This window comes from Staurois parvus, unplaced genomic scaffold, assembly GCF_062004578.1.
Source record: "Staurois parvus isolate SC_StPar_1 unplaced genomic scaffold, SC_StPar_1.0 ptg003838l, whole genome shotgun sequence".
In the NCBI taxonomy this organism is placed as follows: Eukaryota; Metazoa; Chordata; class Amphibia; order Anura; family Ranidae; genus Staurois; species Staurois parvus.
Window position 1 is genome coordinate 34,462 of NW_028321633.1, and position 24,503 is coordinate 58,964.

At 43.9% G+C, this 24,503-nt stretch overlaps 1 long non-coding RNA gene across 2 annotated transcripts in view; it reads right to left on the minus strand.

The window, feature by feature from the left end:
- Positions 1–309: 309 nt before the first annotated feature.
- LOC149427358 (uncharacterized) overlaps positions 310–24,503 on the minus strand; it is a 31,549-nt gene continuing 7,355 nt past the window's right edge. For both annotated transcript variants that reach the window (XR_016311318.1, XR_016311319.1), the window contains exons 2-7: positions 22,715–22,838; positions 21,364–21,505; positions 19,716–19,815; positions 19,175–19,335; positions 13,375–13,498; positions 310–553 (exon numbers count right to left, since the gene is read on the minus strand). This is a non-coding gene — a long non-coding RNA (uncharacterized LOC149427358). The remainder of the gene's footprint in view (positions 554–13,374; positions 13,499–19,174; positions 19,336–19,715; positions 19,816–21,363; positions 21,506–22,714; positions 22,839–24,503) is intronic.

The following is a 24,503-nucleotide window of genomic DNA, read 5'->3' on the forward strand; positions in this document are numbered from 1 at the left end:
GACAGGAGCTGTGTCAGGATCCTTGCTGAAGAATGCTTGTGTACAGGCAGGGAGAGGGAGCCGGAGAGACAGTGAGCTGCAAGGGGCGGGGCGCACACACGTGATGTCATGTTGCTGTGAGGACCGCCCTGCTCAGCGGCAGATCTGTCATTGCAGGCTGGCGGTCCAGAAGGGAGCATTTTGGGGCCGTTCTCGGACTGTGGTCCGCCATTTAGTGACCGCTGGTTTAGATACTGAGCAAGTCTATTGTAGCTAACACGAATAGCATTTTGTTTGTTCACCACAAACTAGAAGAAAAACTACAGCAGCCAGTGGGAAAGGTCTAAATTTAATAAAATTAAACACTGCACACAGAAATCATGACTACGTACATGAAGGTGCACAGAGCAGCAATGCAGGATGGATGGATGGATGGATAGAATGAGTCTGTTGGCGACTTTTACTGCAGTGATCAGGAGGGAAGGAGGATGGGGATTCTGAGGTCATGGAGCTTCATCCCACTGGGCACAGCATTCATGGTTCCCAGGTAGTGACATGGAGTCTTGCGCTCCATCTGTTGGAAAAGAGAAGAAGAATGAACAAATTGAATTGACTGCAGGAGGACATGACACAAAAAAGAAGAGGATTGGAGCGGTTTGCCTTAAAAAAAAGTACAACCTTACATCACTTTAAATTTATCCTGTATGTTGATTAAAAAAAGAGAAAATCAATGTTTCCTGTAATCCCTCACCCTTTCCCAACAATTCCCCCCCTTCAACAAGCACCAGCATGACTTCACAAACACCACTCCTTCGGGGCTTTACTTTCATTTCCAACTGAACAGATTGGCTGAGGAGCAAAAACCAGGAAAGTATTTGCATTTGTGGAGGTTGGCATTATGGTGAACCTGTCGCTTTATCCTGAATGTGCAGATTAATTTAACCTTCATGCGTTTACTTTGCAAGGAAGAATGAAGGTTGAATTTTATCAAAGAGAACCTGTCACCCAAACACCATGGAGAGACCCATCCTGTGCACAGACCCAATACACAGCTTATTAGTATAAAATTATGGATGTACTACAAGCCACAATGTTAATGCTGCTCCCTGGGCAATTCACAGGCTGTATTTTATTAAATATTAGACCATCCTAAAAGCGTGGTCTTCCACGGGGCTAGGAAATGCACAGTTGAATAGGGACCCATCCATCTTTCAAAACAGCTCTTAAATTTACCCATATATTAGAAACAATGTGAAACCCCCCGGAAAAGCAATTGGCTGGAAAAAGACATTTGATATACCGTATTTTTTGCTCCATAAGATGCATTACCCCCCCAAAAAAAAAAAATGGAGAAAAATGTCTGTGCATCTTATGGAGCGAATATGGAGCAGCCGGTCTGGTATTCCTGCTGCCGCCGTGTCAGAATACCTGGCCGGCCACTCGGCTCTTCTCTGCAGCAGAGCCCTTACCTGTTCCTCGGTCCAGAGCTCTACAGTCTTCTCTCCCAGCACCGGCATCTTTAGTGTGGGCACCAGGCTGTGACAGCCGGGTGCCCACTGCGCATGCATGAGAAGTGTTGCTCTCTGTGAGTGGTCCAGCAGTCTTCTGGGACCTGTCAGTGTCCCAGAAGACGGGGAGGGAGGACAACTCAGTGCAAGTGGGAGTGGGTACCTGCTACCCCTCCCTCCCCAAAGGTCCGCAGTCTCTGCTCATCCCCTGTACTGTGTCCGCAGTCTCTGCTCATCCCCTGTACTGTGTCACCAGTCTCTGCTCATCCCCTGTACTGTGTCAGCAGTCTCTGCTCATCCCCTGTACTGTGACCGCAGTCTCTGCTCATCCCCTGTACTGTGACCGCAGTCTCTGCTCATCCCCTGTACTGTGACCGCAGTCTCTGCTCATCCCCTGTACTGTGACCGCAGTCTCTGCTCATCCCCTGTACTGTGACCGCAGTCTCTGCTCATCCCCTGTACTGTGACCGCAGTCTCTGCTCATCCCCTGTACTGTGACCGCAGTCTCTGCTCATCCCCTGTACTGTGACCGCAGTCTCTGCTCATCCCCTGTACTGTGACCGCAGTCTCTGCTCATCCCCTGTACTGTGACCGCAGTCTCTGCTCATCCCCTCTACTGTGTTCGCAGTCTCTGGTCATCTCCTGTACTGTGTCTGCAGTCTCTGGTCATCTCCTGTACTGTGTCTGCAGTCTCCGGTCATCTCCTGTAGTTTGTCCGCAGTCTCTGGTCATCTCCTGTACTATGTCCGCAGTCTCTGGTCATCTCCTGTAGTATGTCCGCAGTCTCTGGTCATCTCCTGTATTATGTCTGCAGTCCATTGGGTCAAAATATTTTTTTTCTTGTTTTCCTCCTCTAAAACCTAGGTGCATCTTATGGAGCAAAAAATACGGTATATCCACCTGTGTCTGTCTGGGTCTCTTCCCTGCCGAGTAACCACCAGCTTATCACTGACCATTCCTGCAAACTTCCAGGAATCTAAAAAAAAAAAAACAAAAAAAAAAAACACTTAGCTTAACACTTAACACAAAAAACATAGCTGGTGTCAGTGAAAGGAATAGTCCATCACTGATGGGAGGAATAATACCTCATTGTTGGTCAGAGGGAGGAATACACCCTGTTCCAAATTATTATGCAAATTCTATTTAAGTGTCACAAAGATTAAATATTTTGTTTTTCAGTTTAACTCATGGATGGCATTGTGTGTCAGGGCTCTTTTGATCACTGAACACAATCTCGGACACCTGTGATAATTAGATTAGCAGGTGAGCCCAATTTAAGGAAACACTACTGAAGGAGGGCGTTCCACATTATTAAGCAGAGCACCGTTTTCAAGCAATATGGGGAAGAAAAAGGATCTCTCTGCTGCCAAAAAGAGTGAAATAGTTCAATGCCTTGGACAAGGTATCAAAACATTCGATATTTCACGAAAACTTAAGCGTGATCATCGCACTATTAAGAGATTTGTGGCTGATTCAGAGCACAGACGGGTTCGTGCAGATAAAGGCACATTGAGGAAGATTTCTGCCAGATCCATGCATCGGATCAAGAGAGCAGCTGCTAAAATACCATTACATAGCAGCAAACAGATATTTGAAGCTGCTTGTGCCTCTGGAGTCCCACGGACAACAAGGTGTAGAGTCCTCCAGAGTCTTGCAACTGTGCATAAACCTTCTATTCGGCCACCACTAACCAATGCTCACAAGCAGAAACAGCTGCATTGGGCAGAAAAATGCATGAAGACTAATTTTCAAACAGTCCTGTTCACTGATGAGTGTCGTGCAACCCTGGATGGTCCAAATGGATGGAGTAGTGGATGGTTGGTGGACGGCCACCCTGTTCCAACAAGGCTGCGACGTCAGCAAGGCGGTGGTGGAGTCATGTTTTGGGCCGGAATCATGGGAACAGAGCTAGTCGGCGCCTTTAGGGTCCCCGAAGGTGTAAAAATGACCTCTGCAAAGTATGTGGAGTTTATGACTGACCACTTTCTTCCCTGGTACAGAAGGAAGAACTATGCTTTCCGTAATAAAATCATCTTCATGCATGACAATGCACCATCTCATGCTGCAAAGAATACCTCTGCATCAATGGCTGCTATGGGGATAAAAGGAGAGAAAGACATGGTGTGGCCTCCATCCTCCCCTGACCTCAATCCTATTGAGAACCTTTGGAGTTGGATCTGTGTTTAACAGATGAGGCTGAGCGCTCCTTACGTTGGACTCGCCAGAAGTGGTATTGCAAAGCTAACAAACCAGACTCTATGTTGGCCCGTAGATTGCGTTCTTTTGCGCAACACCCTAAACCGATATCTTTACGTACTCGTCACAATACCCTTACGAGCAACCCAGTAACGGTTTTAGAGGAGTTCCGGCACAGACTAGCTAAACTTTACTCTGATCCCACCCGGGCTGACCCTCAGTCTATTTCTGACTTCTTATCTAGTTTGTCATTACCTACTTTAACACCGGCCCATAAGGATCTGATGGATCGCAATATCCAAGTATCTGAAGTTTTGCAATGTATAGCGGAACTGAAAACAGGCAAACGCCCAGGTCCTGATGGATACACGGCACTATATTATAAGAAATTGGCTGATGTGCTCGCTCCCCACCTTGCCGCTATGTTTAATGCGGTGAAGGGAGGTTCAAATTTTTCCCCGGACTCTTTAACTGCTAATGTAGTTATGATCCCTAAACCGGACCGAGATCATTCTTCCTGGGCTAATTATAGGCCTATCTCTCTTACCAATATCGATATGAAGATTCTTACTAAGATTTTGGCTACTCGATTGAATTCCTTCCTTTCTCGTCTGATTAAAAAGGATCAGGTGGGATTTGTTCCCCATAGGCAGGCCGGAGATGCCATTAGACGTATTTTACAATTGCAACATTTGGCCCATACTCGTAAAATCGATATGATGCTCTTATCCTTGGACATCAACAAGGCTTTTGACACTTTATCCTGGCCGTATCTCCTGTCGGTCCTCCATCGTTTTGGCTTCGGTCCTTCCTTCTTGCGATGGATCTCTTCACTATATACATCCCCTCAAGCGAAGCTTAGATACTACGGATTTGAGTCTTCTACGTTCTCGGTTGCTAGAGGTACTAGGCAGGGCTGCCCGCTTTCCCCTTTACTTTTTATCTTAGCCCTGGAACCGTTGGCAGAAGCAATCAGTGTACATCCTGATATTAAGGGAATCGATGTGGCGGGCTCCCAACATAAATTATCGTTGTTTGCGGATGACATATTATTGTCAATCTCGAATCCGGGGATTACTTTGCCTAATTTACTAGCAGTTCTTGATTCTTTTGCCACCCTCTCAGGTTTACACGTCAATCCAGCTAAATCAAGAGCTATGTCAGTTACCCTCCCACCATCACTTCTGACTACTTTGAAGCAAACGTTCCCCTTCCAATGGCTTTCGGCCTTACCATATCTAGGAATTAAGCTTACCCCGACATATGATGGACTGTATCAGGCTAACTTTCCCACTGTTTTTCATGAGTTGACTGAGCTTTTGTCCTCTTGGTCCCATTTCCCGTTATCATGGTTTGGCAGAATTAATGCAATCCGTATGACCTACCTTCCTAAACTATTATACCTATTTCGTGTTCTGCCAGTTTCAGTACCTTCGCATATATTGCGTATACATCAGCGAAAACTTTTGTCCTTTATTTGGGGCTCCTCTCGACCTAGAATTAGCAAGCACATTTTATTTGCGCGGCGGAATGCGGGCGGGTTATCTGTTCCAAATCTCCAGTCCTATTATTTGGCGGCTAACATTGCCCCTTTAGCTCATATTCATGCTTCTCACCATTTCCCCCTGTGGGCTGTAGTAGATATGATGGACTCTCACCCGATACCGCTCCCCTCCTTGCCCTGGCTCCCTAATGCTCAGCGTCCATCTAATCTTAGCCCAACGCTGACACTTTCGCTTCGTCTTTGGGATTCTATAAAATACTCCGCTGGCCTTATCTCTCCTCATCTGCCTCTGCTACGTCTATTGCATAACCCATTATTCCCTCCGGGTAAGGATAACCCTAGACAGTTTGTCTGGTGGCAGACACATGGTTTTTATGATATTCATTCACTCCTATCCCCCACCAGAATAATTACCTTTGACACTTTGCGTTCTTCTTATAACATTCCCCTCCGAGAACATTTTGGTTATCTTCAACTTCGTCACTTTATTCATACTCTAATACGTACGCATCCAGGACCTTACCGTTTATCCCCTTTTGAAAGCCAGTGTAGACATAGACCTCATGCTCCAGGTCTGATCTCCCTGATTTATTCTTCCATTATGTCATATAGAACCCCTCCGGTTCGTTCCTACCATCAGCGTTGGCAGTCGGAATTAGGGGGAACCCTGGATCAACAAGACTGGCAGCTCATGACCCAAACATTATCTAAGTGTTCCAGGAATGTTATTATTCTTGAGAATGCCTACAAAATTCTATACCGATGGTATTATACGCCTGCCCGTCTAGCTAGTTTTATTCCTACCTATTCCCCGGTTTGTTTTCGGGGATGTCAGCAATTAGGTACCATGGCACATATCTGGTGGACTTGTCCTAAGGTAAGCAGGTTGTGGATTAGGGTGTATGCCCTCCTCCGCACTATTCTTCATACAGACATTAAGCGTAATCCATATGAAGCGCTTCTATTTAAACCACCAGAGGGCCTTCTCCGCTCTGAACGGCAACTGGCATCACATTTATTTATGGCAACTAAGTTGACGATTGCGAGGGCTTGGAAGACTCCTGTTCTTAGCTTTGAGGCTGTCAAAAACCGGATGAACTTCATAATGGTCAATGAAAAACTGACGGCCATATTATTGGATACCCATACAAAATTTCTGCAGATATGGCGTCCCTGGCTGGACGTAGCCCAGCCCTCGAGATTCGACCAGTCCCTTCTATCGATATGAGGATGGATTCTGCTGTGATCCCCCCAGGGCCCCTCCCTCTCCCCCCTTTTTTTTTTTTTTTTTTGTGTGTCTGTGTGTGTTGTCCATGTCTCTCTACTATTTGTCTTTTTCTACTCTTCTGTTTACTCTGCTCTTAAACATAATTTACGGATTGTACCTCCTGTTCTCTACGCTGCATTCGTAAGGCTATTTATGCAATCTAGATTTCTTTTTAAATTCTAGGTCATGAATATGTGCTGTTTTTTGATGCGGCCTTTTCTCGGGCCTTTCCTGTTTATTATAATGTTGATATAGCAATACTTCCCTTTGGAGTTTACATTATCATTGCCCACAAAGGTCTGTTGCCCGTTCTCTCCCAACCTCCCTCCCCATCCCCTCCCTCCGGGCACCTATGTAAACTTTTCCGATTTTGCCTTTATTGATGCATGCCTTGCACCAGCTTCCCTTCATTTATTGTACTATGTAAATGTTGGTCATTGAATTTTTGTTACGATTGTCTGTTCATCTTTGCTTATTTTTCAATAAAGCTTTTTGTAAAAGAGAACCTTTGGAGCATCCTCAAGCAAAAGATCTATGAGGGTGGGAGGCAGTTTACATCCAAACAGTAGCTCTGGGAGGCTATTCTGACATCTTGCAAACAAATTCAAGCAGAAACTGTCCAAAAACTCACAAGTTCAATGGATGCAAGACTTGTAAAGCTGCTATCAAATAAAGGGTCCCATGTTAAAATGTAACGTGACCTGTTAAAATGTTGTTAAAAGTTTGATTGAAATAGCTTTTGATTTCAGTAAATATGCTGCAAACACAAGAAACTACAATTTTCAGTTCTTTACAACCTATAAAGTGTTTTGAAACTTACTGTGCGGAATAATTTGGAACAGCGCATTGTAAGTGTTTTAGGTTTCAAAAAAATCCTGTTATCATTAGGAGGTTTGTTCAATCAAATTTGAATTGTACTCTTAATAGTTGATAACATGAGAATTATGCCGACTGTTATTTACATCAATTATTTAGGTAAATGAGAAAAATATCATTTGCATAATAATTTGGAAGTCCAAAGGGCTAGATAAAGGCAAGTAAAGGACTGGATATGGCCCTCGAGCAGCAGTTTGGAGACCACTGGTCTAGGGAGTAGTGATGGACGAATTGGAAAGCACTTAAATGTGTTCAACAATTCACAGGATAAAGTAATATTTGAGCAGGTAAAGACTTAACAACTGGGACTTCTAACCTGCCCAACTGACTGTAGGTTGGGAGATCAGGGCACACTCACTCAACATCATAAAGCAACTGGAAATGACAGGATTCTCCCAATTAAGTCTTCTTAAATGTAACCCATTGGAATTCTGCACCACAATCCTTTTGCAGGGTTTTAACCCTGAAACACTGACAATCCCTGTTATTTCCCCACCCTCCCCAATAACTGGCCCTACAGCCACTGCTTATTTTTAGTCAGGAGCAAAATAGAAGTATCATCGCCCATGCCATGTATGAATGCGAATTCACCCTGCACTGCAATATGGTAAATGTCTGCAAGCAATATCCATCTGTACTATCGCCCATGCCATGTATGAATGCGAATTCACCCTGCACTGCTATATGGTAAATGTCTGCAAGCAATATCCATCTGTACTATCGCCCATGCCATGTATGAATGCGAATTCACCCTGCACTGCTATATGGTAATCTATACTGCTTTTAAAATCCACCTCTAACTGAAGCCGATTCATGGCTATCAATGTTCTTGGTAATTCTTACTGCTTCCCAAATCTTTACGGCTACGTTCACACTAGCTTTGTCAGCAGGCGTCAGACAGGCGTTTGGGAAGTGTTTTTAACGTTTCTCAAACACCTATGAATATTCTGCACATGGCAGCACACAGTGCTGTTCACACTGAAGCGTTGCGTCGCCGCAAAACTGACGCCTCATGTTGAGTCAGGAGGAGTTGAAACCTCCCATTCAAGTCTATGGTGACGCTCCTCAAACGCCTGGGCGTTTGTGGAGCATTAATACCATTAAACTTCATTATAGGTGTTTGTGGTGCGGTTTTAATGCTTGGTAAATGCCTCAAAAACGCTTCCCAAATGCCTGTCAAACACTATAGGAGCGTTTGGCAAGAGTTAGAGATAAGTCAAGTGTGAACGAGCTCTAACTCTGTCCATATTACTGTGGTGTTTATTTTGCTCTTATTGTCTTACCCAAATTTATGAGTTGATCCTAATCTTTACAACTCTGCCCTCCTGCAGTCTTTTTGTCCTCCTTTGGTGTGAGAAATTTGCCCTGCTAGCCATGTGTCTCTCCTATGCATTCCTCATTGATTAATTGGCAATACCCCCACCCAACTCAGTAAAAATTTAGACCTTCCTTAGGGGAGGCACAGCCAGAGGCAGCACAGCCATGGGTAGCATTGGCAACTATCATCTTGGATTAAGTATTGAGCATTGCACTTTGGCTCTGCACTTCAGCAAAACCACAGCAGACGACTTCAAATACTAAACAGACTACAGGTGACCTGTTTCCTCTTCCACTCTTTCATCTCTTACCCAGTCTGCTTCTTCATCTCACCACTCTGTAACATGCACTCCCTACTCCTCCTTCTCACAGTTGTATCCTCTCTCTTCAAACTCTCTCTCCTACACCCCTCTTCTCCACCCCACAACTCATATATATCACCCTCACTACTACCTTCACCTTATTACTGTACTCATCAACTCCTGCTAATTCTGAACTCACATCCTAATAAAACCTCCAGGACACTGGGACCTGTCCCTCCATATAAGTCACACTCCCATATTACCTCTCTCACCCTTCTGCATCTCCTAACATCTGGGAGACATTTCCCAAATCCTGGGCCACCATCTTTCTCATTTGACCAACACACCTTATCCTCGAACTGCGGCCGCAATCCACACAATCTGGTTACTATTCCTCTTCTTTCTAGAACCAGTCTCCCCTTTTCCTGTGCCCTTTGGAATGTCTGCTCTGTCTGTAACAAACTCACTTCTGTCCATGACCTTTGAATCACTAACTCCTTTAACCTACTTGCAACTATGTAAGGGTGTGACGCATGGATGAATACTGACATCTAATGTTAAACTATATTGTGCCTGTAATATGCTCTTTGGTCAGTAGATGGCAGCAAAGTACAAGAATCGATTTTGTAGTGACTTTTGCTAAGACAAGATAAATGCTTATTTACCCTATAAAGTTTCATGAATACTAATTTAGGGGCCGAGTAGGACCCTCAGAAGGGTCATAGTGAACTGTAAATGCAGGTTTGAGGCTGCAATTAAGAAATGACTTACTGCATCACAAACTCTGAGGAGGAAGTGGAGTCTGGGTCTGGCTTTTGGATGCTGAGGACGTCTGGAGAATCTGTGTGGGGCCTGGAAGAGGATTTACGGCTCACAGTGGAATCTGGCAAGGGCACCTAAGGAAGATCCACAACGAGGCCAGGAAACAAGTGACTGTGTGGTCTGGTTCCGGAGTGGGTCAGGAGAAAACACCAAGAGCCTGGCAGGGAACCGTAAGTGCGGCTTTGCCGCAGCACATCGCACCACACGTGGTCAGTGACATTTTATATATACCAGAAAGTTACAAGAGACATACTCCACTTTCCTTTGGATTACAAATAGTATTGCGCAATACTTAGGGTGCACCCCAACGTTATATCTTGCTCAGGAACATTCAGGCGCAGCCAGGCTGCTTTCTGGACATTGGGGAAAAGTCCGCAAGTACGGGGTTAGTGTTAGACAGTATTATTCTTACTGTATGGTTATGCGCTGTTATCATTCTGTTTACGTATGCTCAACTACATGATCACTATAACTCTTCAGTAAACGTAATTGTGGCATCGTGTACCCTCTGAATCTGTGGGCCCAGCCCTCGGTTTTCCTTCAACTACAGAAACCTGGCTTCATGAATCTGACTTTCCCTCTCCTGCTGCCCTTTCCCATGGTGGTCTCCTCTGGACTCACTCTTACAGGTCTAGTGGATGGAAAGGAGGTGGAGTTGGAATCCTCCTATCCCCTCAAAGCACTTTTCAGGACCTCCCTCTCCTCATTTGAAGTTCACTGTATACGTCTATTCTCTCCAATTTCTTTAAGAATTGCTGTGATCTATCAGCCTCCTGAACCGGTATCACGCTTCCTTGTTGACTTCTCTGCCTGGCTGCCTTACTTTTTCTCTTCTCAAATTCCCACAATCATTCTTGGTGACTTAAACATCCCTGCTTATCTTAAAACTCCTGCTACCTCTAAACTTCTGAGCCTAACCACTTCTATTGACTAAAACAATGGACACATGCTTCTACTCACTCTAATGGGAACTGCCTCAACCTTGTATTCTCCTACCTATGCACTTGTCAGGGATGCGGGTGTGACCAGAAGTGTGTGGACTGACACAGGGAAACGCAGGCTTCAGATATGGTATAAATAAGACAATTTATTAAGACTAACAATACAAATATAAACGCAGTGCACCAAACACCAAGCTAACACAAATTCATACAACAAGGTAAAACAAACCCAAACCTAAACTGATATAGATACACAGGTACATACACATATAGAGCACAACGTAGCCAGGCAGGCCGTGTCGATAACTATCGGGCAGGTAGGTACAGGAGGAGCAGGCGGAGAGTAGTCAGGTCACGAGCCGGGTACAGCAACTAACGGACAGGTAGGTACAGGGGGTCAGGCAGAGAATGGTCAGGGTCACAAGCCAGGGATCAAACAGGAGAAGTCAGCAGAAGTCAGGATTAGGCAGGGTCGGCAACAAGTCAGGCAGAAACAGGAACAGGAATGCAGGTTACAAGATACAGGGGCCATCCCTTAAATACACCACCTGCAATCAGCCCCAGGTGATGGCTAATTGCCGAAGTGAACCTCTGGTTGTTGAGAGCACCCGCTGGCCAGCCCTGGTACTGCAGCCCACAAGGCAGGTGAGTCCCACCACTATTGGCAAGTCCATTCCTGACAGCACTCTTTGCAACCTCACCAACTTTTTTCCGATCTCTGATCACTCCGTTATTAGCCTCACTCTCTCCTTGGCTTCCAACTACCAGTTACCGGTAGAAACCTTCGTTATCTTAACCCTTCTCTTCTTTTTTTCGGCAACAGATTGTCTCTATGACAAAATCTCAGCCCTGTCCTGTCCCAACCTGGCCACTTCTGTCTACAACAGTTCACTGTCATCCACTGTGGACACATTGGCCCCCCTCACTACACACAGACCTAGGCCCTAACCGCTACAGCCCTGGCAAAAAGACAATACCAGATGCCTCAAAAAATGTAGCCATGCTCTTGAGCGTTTATGGCATACGACTAAGCCCCAGCAAGACTTCAATCAATATAAATCTGCCTTTCAAAAATACAATTCCTGTCTCCACACTGCCAAACAGACCTATTTTATCACTCTCATTAACACCCTCTCACGCAATCCCCATCAACTCTTTTCTCCATTTAACTCTACTTCATCCTTTACCTCCAGCCGCTAACTCACTCACTGCCCAGGAGATCGCTAATCACTTCAAAAATAAGATTGATACAATTAGTGACGAGATCTCTACTGTACAGATATCTCCCTCACCCTACACTCCTTGTCTACCTGCACAATCTATACTTCCCTTGGTTAACCCAGCTACTATAGAGGAGGTTGGTAAACGTTTCTAAAGCCTACCTAACCACCTGCCCCCTGGACCCTGTTCCCTTGCAAATACTTCGGTCATCCTCTGGCTCTATTCTTCACTCTTTAACTCGTATCGTCAGTCTCTCCCTTTCTACTGGCATCTTCCCCAACTCTCTAAAACATGTGCTAGTCGCCCCCATACTTAAAAAGGCCTCACTGAACCCCAGCAATCTTAGCAACCTAAGACCCATCTGCTTACTCCCTTTTGCCTCCAAACTCCTTGAATGTCTAGTCTACAACCAGCTGAGCTGCCACCTTATTGAGAATAACCTTCTCGTTCCCCTTCAGTCTGGATTTCACCCACAACACTCCACAGAAACTGCTCTCCTAAAACTCACAAACGACTTACTAACCGCGAAAACCAATGGTCACTATTCCGTACTCTTGCTCTAGGACCTCTGTGCTGCCTTTGACACAGTTGGCCACCCCCTCCTCCTCAAAAAAACTCTATTTACTTGGTCTTGGTGACTGTACTCTCCGTTGGTTCAAATCTTACCTATCTCACCGCACCTTCAGTGTCACTTACAACTATACTTTCTCCTCTCCTACTCCTCTCACTGTCGGGGTCCCCCAAGGTTCTGTCCTTGGACCTCTCCTAATCTCGATCTACACTTCTTCCTTGGGTCAGCTGATAGCTTCCCATGGTTTCCAATACCATGTCTATGCTGATGACACACAAATCTACCTCTCTACTCCTCAGCTCACCACCTCAATTCCCTCACGTATTAACGATTTACTAACAGACATATCAGAGACAAATCAGACTGGATGTCACACCACTTCCTAAAACTCAACCTATCCAAAACCATTTCTCAGTCAGGATCAATAGCACCACTATCAACCCATCCCTGAATGCCAAAGTGCTAGGGGTAACCCTGGATTCTGAAATATCCTGTCAGGCCCACATCCAATCCCTGTCCAAATCATGCCGCCTCAACCTCCGCAACATCTCCAGAATACGCCCCTTATTAACAAAATGATGCCACAATGCTCCTAATTCACTCTCTGATTATCAGTACAATTTGTACTGTTGTCATTACAGTTACAAATTGTATTGTAACTGTAATGTCAACCTTCATTTTGTATAGCGCTGCGCAAACTGTTGGCACTATATAAATCCTGTATAATAATAATAATAATCAGAGAATCTGTCATTCAATAACATTTTGTTGGGGTGGTTACTGCACTAGCTATTGAGTCACAGAATAAATCCACAACACTTGCAGTCAGGACACCGGTACACCACGATCCAAACACATCAACAAACTTACCTTGAACACATCCTAGTTGTGGTCCAGCGTGAAAAGCACCAGCAAGTCAGACGTTCCCTTGGACAGATTCTTGGGGACGACAATTGCTCCAGAGAACTTTCTCTTTACAGTCATTCCGTTTTCACTTTGACAACAAAAATAAACATATTAGTTATCTGGAAGAGCATCAACCCCAGCACTGCCCTCATATTCTACCATGGACAGGAATACAATCAGTTTGATTTAAAATTCCAAACACTTGACTTCTTATGAACAGTTTTCATATTTCCATTGTCTTTAGGATGTATTTGGGTGCATTTATTTTACATTACAATTTAAAGAAGGATCGAAGTCTACACTCAGAAACCTGCAAGTTTAAAGGATAAGTTCACCTATTGTAAAAAAAAAAAAATAATAAATGCACGTGTTTTTTGCAAGCACCAAAAATGTGCATTTATTATTATTTTACATTGCATTCTGTAAAGTATTGCACCTGTGATCATCAGATTGTGGGTGCAATGCCAGGTTCCAGCAGGCTCACAATAAGCTGTCTGCCCGTACCTGGGCAGAAACGGGTGTGGAAATTTTTGAAAAAACTACTTGTTCAGGGACTAAATCGGTCTCCAGGTCTACTTGTCCTGACTAAAAAATAAATATATTTTAACCAAAACACTATTTAAATCTGAGGTGCTTTATGGACTGTCTGGGGCTTTTAAAAAAAAAAAAAAAAAAAAAAAAGGGACTTTATGGCGAATTAAACGTTTAATATTTTTAACATTGCACTCTATATCTCCTCCTCCCCTCCCTGCCTGTCTCCGGCACCGTACCCGGGGACTAGCAGGGAGGGAAGAGACCTTGCAGTGTAATGAGCACTGATTGGCTGCTCCTCAGAAAATGGGAGTGTTGGACTTATCCTTTATCACTTTCACTGCCAGAGCCATTTTTGCGTTTTTTGTGCACATTTAAAAAATCATTTAAGGCCTGATTACACAAAACTCTTAAACATTATATATTTTGTGAAAGCAGAGACCCTAGAAAATAAAATGGCAGCAGTTCCAATTTTATATGTCACATGATATTATCACAAAGATCTATGAAACTTAAAATTTCAGTAAAAAATCCACTTAATTTAATTTCAGGGCACAAAACGCAATAAATTATCAGATTTTCTTGTAAAATATAAAAGATGAGATTGCATCGAGTAAACAGATATCCAACATGTCAAACCTTAAATTTGAATGCACGCGTGAAAAAGGTCCCAAACTTCAGTTCCCTATATTTTCTATAGGTGACGCTTTTAAAGCTCCTTATAGGTCATCAGTTTAGCGTTACATAGGAGGACTGGTACTAGAATTATCGCTCTCATTCTGGTGTGCACGGCGATATAGAACATGTGTATCGCACTTGACGTTTTGATGTGTAGGCGCCCCAGCGCATGCTTTTACATTTGTGTGTGCGTACATATGTGGGGGTGAGGGGCATTATATGCTAGGGTGTAACTTACATTTTTAAGAAATAAATTTTTTTTTTTTTTGTTAAATCACATAGGGGACAAAAAGTCCCCTATGTGATGATTTTGGGTGACAGATTCTCTATTTTGAGACATCCAGGATCTAAAAGACCCTGCATGCCTCCGCTGTGCTCCACCAAGATCAATAACACAAGCATCATTCCCTCCCCTCATGCCAGGGTACTAGGTGTAATCCTAGACTCCCATCTGTCCTTTCAGCCCCAAGTCCAGTCACTGTCCAAATCTTGTAGACTTCACCTCCACAACATCCCCAAGATACGCCCGTTCCTAACCTCAGAAACCACTAAGCAACTTATCCACTCCCTTGTTATATCTGGCCTTGACTATTGTAACTCCCTCCTCATTGGCCTACCTCATCACAGGCTATCCCCTCTTCAGTCTATCATGAATGCTGCTGCCAGACTCATCCACCTTACTAACGTTCTGTATCTGTCACCCCTCTCTGCCAATCCCTCCACTGGCTTAACGTTGCCCAACGGATAAAATTCAAAACATTAACAATAATGTATAAAGCCATTTATAACTCTGCCTCAAATGACATCACCAATCTTGTCTCTAAATATCACCCAAACCGTACTCCCTGCTCCTCACAAGACCTCCTACTCTCTAGCTCCCTTGTCTCCTCCTCCCATGCTCGTCTCCAGGACTTCTCCAGAGCTTCCCCATCCTCTGGAACTCTCTACCCCAATTTATCAGACTATCGCCTACTCTGCAAACCTATCTCTTCAGGGAAGCCTATCCTTCCCTCAACTAATACTGGAATCTTCTACTCTTCCAACCAGTTCATCCCCCAAAGTTACTACCTTTTGTACCACTAGCCCCTCCCTCCTAGATTGTAAGCTCCAAGGATAAGGCCCTCCTATCCCTCTTGTATTGAACTGTATTGTTGCTGTATTGTCTCCCGTTATATTGTAAAGTGCTGAGCAAACTGTTGGCACTATATAAATCCTGTATAATAATAATAATAATAATCACATTCTTTCCTGGCAGGGCCGGATTTAGTTTGTCTGGTCTGGGGGTGCAGTAAAAAAAAAAAAAAAAAAAGTCGGGGGCATAATGTTTACACACATTTTATCCAATCCTCTCTTAGCTCCCTACAACTCCATGTGGCTGTATTATGCCAGCGTTTTTCAATCTTCAGATCCAGCTGAGGAAAGCTGGGATTGAACAGAAAATAAGTCCAGCAGTGCATGTAGCACACCATTGCAATTGGTTGTCACGGTCAGGTTGTGCCTAGCAGTGGAAATGGCTTAAAGCAGGATGAAAAGAACCTGAGCCTAGTCCCAGTATACAGTACACTGTACACATATGGCACAGTCCTTGTACCCACAAAATGCTTCTAATTTATGTGCCACAAGTGACAGTCTCACAGTAAGAACATAAACCTCAGGGCAAAGGAGTTAAAAAGAACCCTTCCTTTACATTTGCTTTTCTGCACCCAAAAAGGTATTGTTTTGCCTCACTGAGCATATCTTAAAGAACTTCATAACAGGTTGCCGACCAGCCACAGTACATATACTTTTTTTCTTTTGTTTAGAAAAAATTAGTCTTAGCCTTGCATTAATTTTACTAAAGCTCTTATTATTAGCGTTCGTATTAAAACTACAAAAATGACCACGGAGTGTGTAATTGTGGGAGAGTCTGCGCCTACACTGGGTACAATACTATCACTGAATTCTCTGAACACAGCGCACTAAGCTTTGCAGCAGCTGTAAAACAGTCCTGCTGCCACCCTGTTCTCCACAGAGGGGGAAGTTAAGGATATATACAGTATCTCACAGAAGTGAGTACACCCCTCACATTTCTGTAAATATTTGATTCTATCTTTTCATGTGACAACACTGAAGAAATGACACTTTTCTACAATGTGACGTAGTGAGTGTACAGCTTGTATAACATGTAAATCTGCTGTCCCTTCAGAATAACTCAACACACTGCCATTAATGTCTAAACCGCTGGCAACAAAAGTGAGTCCACCCCTAAATGACAAGGTCCAAATTGGGCCCAAAGTGTCAATACTTTGTGTGGACACCATTATTATCAAGCACTGCCTTAACCCTCTTGGGTATGGAGTTCACCAGAGCTTCACAGGTTGCCACTGGAGTCCTCTTCCACTCCTCCATGACGACATCACAAAGCTGGTGGATGTTAGAGATCTTGCGTTCCTCCACCTTCCGTTTGAGGATGCCCCACAGATGCTCAATAGGGTTTAGGTCTGGAGACATGCTTGGCCAGTCCATCACCTTTACCCTCAGCTTCTTTAGCAAGGCAGTGGTCGTCTTGGAGCGGTGTTTGGGGTCGGTATGTTGGAATACTGCCCTGCGGCCCAGACTCCAAAGGGAAGGGATCATGCTCTGCTTCAGTATATCACAGTACATGTTGGCATTCATGGTTCCCTCAATGAACTGTAGCTCCCCAGTACCGGCAGCACTCATGCAGCCCCAGACCATGACATTCCCACCACCATGCTTGACTGTAGGCAAGACACACTTGTCTTTGTACTCCTCACCTGGTTGCCTCCACACACGCTTGACACCACCTGAACCAAATCAGTTGATCTTGTTGTCATCAGACCACAGGACGTGGTTCCAATAATCCATGTCCTTAGTCTGCTTGTCTTCAGCAAACTGTTTGCAGACTTTCTTGTGCATCATCTTTAGAAGAGGCTTTCTTCTGGGACGACAGCCATGCAGACCAATTTGATGCAGTGTGTGGCGTATGGTCTGAGCACTGACTGGCTGACCCCCTTCCCATTCAACCTCTGCAGCAATGCTGGCAGCACTCATACATCTATTTCTCAAAGACAACATCTTGATATGACGCTGAGCACGTGCACTCAACCTCTTTGGTTGACCATGGCGAGGCCTGTTCGGAGTGGAATCTGTCCTGTTAAACCGCTGTATGGTCTTGGCCACCGTGCTGCAGCTCAGGTTCAGAGTCTTGGCAATCTTCTTATAGCCTAGACAATTGTTTGATAAAAAATTCCTCCTGCGCTGTAATGGACCCCAAACCCTACCTATCAGCTGCTTACACTCAAACTGATACCCAACCAGTGCAGAATAAATATTAAACAATAGTGCAGCGCTAATAAACTGAATCACTATAAATATTGCTACATGGGCTAAAAATGCCAAACACACCTACATGTGAAATAATGATATTGAAAACATGGAAAAAAAATTAAAAAATGAAAACATATGAAATGTGAAAAATATGACACATCTTAAAGTGACCAAATCATCTTAGTGCCCCACACAAGTGCCAGCAAATAATATTGGAATAAAGATAACAAACATAAATCACGTGATAGTGCCACTTCAAATCTCATAAATGTACAAACGCAGAAATATATAAGTCCAATATGAATAATTCAGTGATGCAACATACACATACACACGCAGCTGGAGTGGAAAAGTGTGTTGGCACTTACACGATTGAGCACCAATTGCACATTGCATGTGTATGTTGCATCACTGAATTATTCATATTGGACTTATATATTTATGCGTTTGTACATTTATGAGATTTGAAGTGGCACTATCACGTGATTTATGTTTGTAATCTTCTTATAGCCTAGGCCATATTTATGTGGAGCAACAATTCTTTTTTTCAGATCCTCAGAGTTCTTTGCCATGAGGTGCCATGTTGAACTTCCAGTGACCAGTATGAGAGAGTGGGAGCGATAACACCAAATGTAACACACCTGCTCCCCTTTCACACCTGAGACCTTGTAACACTAATGAGTCACATGACACTGGGGAGTGAAAATGGCTAATTGGACCTTGTCACTTAGGGGTGGACTCACTTTTGTTGCCAGCGATTTAGACATTAATGGCTGTGTGTTGAGTTATTTTGAGTGGACAGTACATTTACATGTTATACAAGCTGTACACTGACTACGTCACATTGTAGCAAAGTGTCATTTCTGCAGTGTTGTCACATGAAAAGATAGAATAAAATATTTACAAAAATGTGAGGGGTGTACTCACTTCTGGGAGATACTGTATTTGCCAACTAATTCAAGACCAAGAAAAATACAAGTGCCGCAGGACCAAAACAGCAGGGACGTTTACCGACATGAATAGAAGGACCTTCCACCAATGCGTTTTTTCTAATATACCTGCTCTATGTGCAGCACATTGGGGTGTATGGATTATGAATGGCACACCCTTACATTGTACAGCAGACCGCAATGCACTGCACTACAACCAACATATACCATTTTATTGTGGGTATTGAGCCTAAAACACTTTTTCCCCGCTCACACTCCCACTCAGAACAGTACGGCACCTATAGGACTGATGAGGTCACAGCTCCTCATGTTCGTCTGGTTGGGGAATCCCAGCGGGCTGCTGACAGGAGGCCGGAGTGTAGAATTCCATGAGGTATTCACAACAACTTGGCTCCGACGTGGACATGATGACTGTTTCTTTACCACAGAACAATTTCACCTGCAGAAGGGAGAAAAATGACGGCATTTGCATGTCTTAGTCTGATCAAACACCTCATCACGATTGCTACGGTGCAACATACAGGGGGAAACACGCCTCCTCACACGTTCCCAAAGATTCCGAGTACAATCCTTCCACGTGGCTGTATGTGTACAGATGCACTTTTATGGAGACTACAAAACTGCTATGTAGCTGTATTTATAAAGTGACTGCAATGCTGTTACATAGCTGTGCAGAGTAGGCATAAGATATATGGTGTATGTGACCTTCTAGGTGTCTCGTTATCCTGTAATGAAGCCATACCCTGCACTTTGGTCACAGCAGGCAATGCCCCGCAATCCAACATGTTATTCCCATCGGTCATCCCTAGTGACACTCACCAATGTGGACCGGTTGGGACCCTGCCAACAGCCTGTGCCCTGGTCGTACTTCATGGCACTACATCTGTCATTTTCTGGTCCGGCCCAGGTGTTCCAGATGCTGTGAATATGAAGTCATAACAAAAAAAGAAAAATCACATTTACTAGAAGGTGCTCAGGAGCCTATTTGCCCATTTCCTGTGAGTCCGGTTCACACCAATGCACTGAATGAAATGTTATTTTGTGAAATTTTATTAAAGGACAAGTTCACCTTTTGTAACGTTACGTGTTATACCCGTATTCAAGGTGTAACATGTAACAAGTTACTTTTGCAGCAGCAACAAGGCCCCCCCCAATCCTCATTGTGTCAGCATGCTGCTGATCTTCTCCCCACACCCACCATTTTAAATAAACACGGCCTTGCGGCGCTCCGTCCACCCAGCCGTGTCATCCATTCACAGAATTTTGTGAACGGGAAAACTACAAGTACCAACAGCTTTTGCAGCTGACGGCTTATAGTCCTCAACCACGGCACTGTTGAGTGCTCTAGGTAGTTCACTGCTCCTCCCAGTACGTGGTGATAGCAACACTGACATTCTGCAGGAGCCTAATATTGCACCCAGGTTGCACAAAAAAAATAAATAAAAAAAAAACATTTTTACCTTCAAAAACTTTCCTTTCTTTTCTTTTTTTTTTACAAAGAGCAGCTTATCCTTTGAAGTAAAACAAGTAAACGGTGTGATGCAAAATGTCGATGGTGTGAATGGATCCTACAAAGAGTGGGCTTGTGGATAGGAATTGTGTTCCAACACAATTGTGTTTTTTTTTTTACTTTAGGTACTTTCACATTTGTTTCTTACTCAAAACATGCATACAAATATCAATGCCATTGGACTCCATTGTTTTCACTTTTGTATAGAAGGCTTACTGCTGGCAGGTTTGGGGCATCCTCACAGTAGTAAAAATCATCATTTCTGAGCTTACAGAACCAGAAATAAACAAGTACTAACACGCATAAAATGACAACAAATGAAGAACATTTCCTTAAAGCACAGGAGAAAAGCTGCAGATTTGTGGCAACTACTGCACCGAAACACATTAAAACTCCAGCAGGTAAAAAAAAATAAACACCCCTAATAAGGCACCTTTCAAACCGTTTGGCTCCGATCAGCAGGGTATCTGCTCACAGATCGCAGTGGACTTTCCTCTGTGTGAAAGGAGCCTTAGCATTACTATTTTTGTGACCTGCAGGAGTAATAATGTTTCAGTGTGTGACCGGTCACATCCGTGCCCTTACAGTTTCTGTGGACACAGGCAGACCCGTCAGCTCTATGGGTGGCCAGGTGTAAATGGGCTCTCCTGTACCTCCCATCCAGTCAACAAAAATGAAAAATTACGCATTTCTTTTCTGTTTTTTTGCTTTCTGGACCTGGATGGCGGTAGGTGGATGTAAAGAGACACAAGCCCAATTACATCTGCCTGTCCATAGGGCTCCATGGACCTTCCAACCAGGTCTGCCTGAAAAACTGACAAGTGGACCTGATTGGAATGCTGGTGTGAAAGTAGCCTAACAATTACATCAGCACTTGCCCTATAATAGATCATACTCATCTGCAGCTTAGACCAAATTAGGGCTCATTCACAAAGAGAAAAAAACACAGTTATTTACCTGTTAACTATTTCCAGGAATCTTCCAGGACAGCTTCACATGAGAGATAGGCTCCTCCTACCAGGAAACACCTGATCCACTTTTTCCTAATAAATAGCCTCTCCACCCCTGAGATCCTCAGTGTAATAATATAACCGAAGGTCTAGGATAAAACACAAATATAACAGTAGGAATATCATATATCTAGTCCATTGTATGACAGAACACCAGCTTATAACTAGAAAAGCTACAATTTCTGGGGAAATTGTGTGAAGTGTTCTTGCCTCCACCAGTAGTCTATAACTGGAGTGGGCGGTGTAACTGGGTGGAGTGGGTTCCTATGGCAACTCACTCTACAGCAAGGCCAGAGAAGAGCGGTTAAAAAACTGCTCCAACTTGCTCACTTCACTGGCGGTTGGCCTCTTCAAAAGATTGTAGTTTAAAAATGATAAATCTGAAGAGCTTTATATTGTGAGAATCACAAGACCCAGCCCTACATTTTGTTGCATAGTATGTCTCTGAAATATTAAAAATGAAGGCACAGTCGCAGTTTAGAAATTGCCCTTCAAATTTGAGGTGGCTAGAGTGCAGTTTCAATGAATGTCAATGGGCGGCGTGAGTTGCAAACAAATGGTCATATTGTGAAGACTATCAGGACTATCGCCTAGCCGTGGACATTTTTAGTGGCAGCAGGGATAGCTGAACGTTTTGATATAAGATTTGTGTAGGTGGGCTTGAAAATGAGGGAGTGATGGCAGTTTACAAATCATGTCCTGATTTTTCAGCTCACACTCTAGCTTTTGTCAGCTCCCACTCTAGTTTTCAACATTCCGCCATTCATTCCTATGGGACCAATTTCACCACAAAAACGCTGATATTTCGTGAACCATTCGGCGAAACGTTCCACAAAGTAATAGCACACCAATCGGGAACAATCCGCACGTTTCGGTATATTACTGTCTATGTAGTGTAAAAACTGCGGGAGGAGTTAGGGTGGTAAATTTGGCAATAATAATAGGAATATATATGTGAGATAACAGTAAGTGGTTGCCATGCAAGAACACTTAATGACAGGATTCTCCCAATTAAGCCTTCCTAAATGTAACCCATTGGAATTATGCACCACAATCCTTTTGCAGCGGTTTAACACTGACACTGGTATTTCCCCACCCCCCACCGATAACTGGCCCTACAGCCACTGATTATTTTCAGCCAAGAGTAAAATGGAAGTTGATTCTAATCCAAGAATCTGTCATTCAATAACATTTTGTTGGGGTGGTTACTGCACTTGCTACTGAGTCACAGAACAAACCCAAAACACTTGCAGTCAGGACACCGGTACGCCACGATCCAAACACATCAACAAACTTACCTTGAACACATCCTAGTTGTGGTCCAGCGTGAACAGCACCAGCAAGTCAGACGTTCCCTTGGACAGATTCTTGGGGACGACAATTGCTCCAGAGAACTTTCTCTTTACAGTCATTCAGTTTGCACTTTGACAACAAAAATAAACATATCAGTTATTTGGAAGAGCATCAACCCCAGCACTGCCCACATATTCTACCATGGACAGGAATACAATCAGTTTGATTTGTAATTCTGAACACTTGACTTCTTATGAGCAGCTCTCATATTTCCGTTGTCTTTAGGGTGCATTTATTTTACATTACAATTTAAAGGAGGATTGAAGTCTACACTCAGAAACCTGCAAGTTTAACCACCTATCTACCGGGCACTTATACCCCCTTTGTGCCCCGGCCAATTTTCAGCGCTGTCTCACATTGAATGACAATTGCACAGTCATGCAACATTGTACACATATGACATTTTTATAATATTTTTCACACACAGAGATTTTTTTTTGTGGTATTTAATCGCAGTTGGGTGTTTTATTTTTGGCACTATAAACAAAAGAAGAGCAACATATGCAGCAATGATGGGCACTGATAGGCGGCGCTGATGGGCGACACGGACAACCAGCCCTGACTGCCGAAGCTGAATGGGTGGCATTGATGGACGGTACTGATGGGGGCCCTGCTGGGTGGTACTGAAGGGCACTGATCATCAGTGCCCTGATGATCATTGCCGATCTCCTCTGTGACAGCTGACAGTTATCGGCAGTACTTTCTGCACGCTGTGACAGTGTGAGGAAAATGCTGCCGATAACAGACAACTGTATTTACACAGTGAACTGTTGTGTCATTGGACGCAGCTGATCATGTGGGAAAAGGCTGCTGTGATTGGCCTTTTACCTCATCATGTGATCAGCTGTCTCCGTAGGACACAGCGATCACGGAGATCGCCGGGTGCGTGCCCCTGATGGTGCGCGTGGGGCACATTCTGGGAGGACGTCATAAGACACCCTCCCAGAATTAGGTAACCGCGCTGTAGCCGTCATTTGGCTATATCACGGTTACCAAGTGGTTAAAGGATAAGCTCACCTTTTGTAAAAAAAAAATAAAAAATTAAAAATGCACGTTTTTTTTTTTTGCAGCCAACAAAAATGTGCATTTACTATTTTTGTACATTACATTCTGTAAAGTATTGCACCTGTGATCAGCAGATTGTGGGTGCAATGCCCGGATCCTGCAGACCCACAATAAGCTGTCTGCCCGTACTCCCATATGTCAGAAAGTTCCTACACTGCAGGAAGAATCAATGAACTACAAGAGTGCTCATCAGTGTCCTCGCAGCTCATTGAGAACTACAACCTGTCAGCCACAATGGCTGACAATACTTGTAGTCCGTTCATTCAAGGAAACTGAATGAATGACGTGGACATGTGGGTGGAGCCCTGAAGGGCCACACTGTTTTTAAATTGTGACAGCGGGTGAGGGAAGAAGCCCACTGTCATGGAGAGGAGCGCTGGTGGCGGGAGGTTGGGGAATAGGAGCATGGTAAGTGTTACACCCCAAATATGGGTGACATGCTCCGAAAGGTGCTTAGATCCTTTCATTTCTACATTGTTTTTGTTCAACCAGAGTGGCTCCAGGCAGAAAAGTACAACCTGAAGATGAACTGCTGAAAAACAATCTGGAATACATAGAACAGAGACATTTTACCTGCCAAAAGATTCTTTATTTCTGTCTGTCCAGTTCTGAGAATTTCAAAGCTCTGTCACACTGCACAGCTCTGTCTAGCAGGGCAGTAGACCTGAT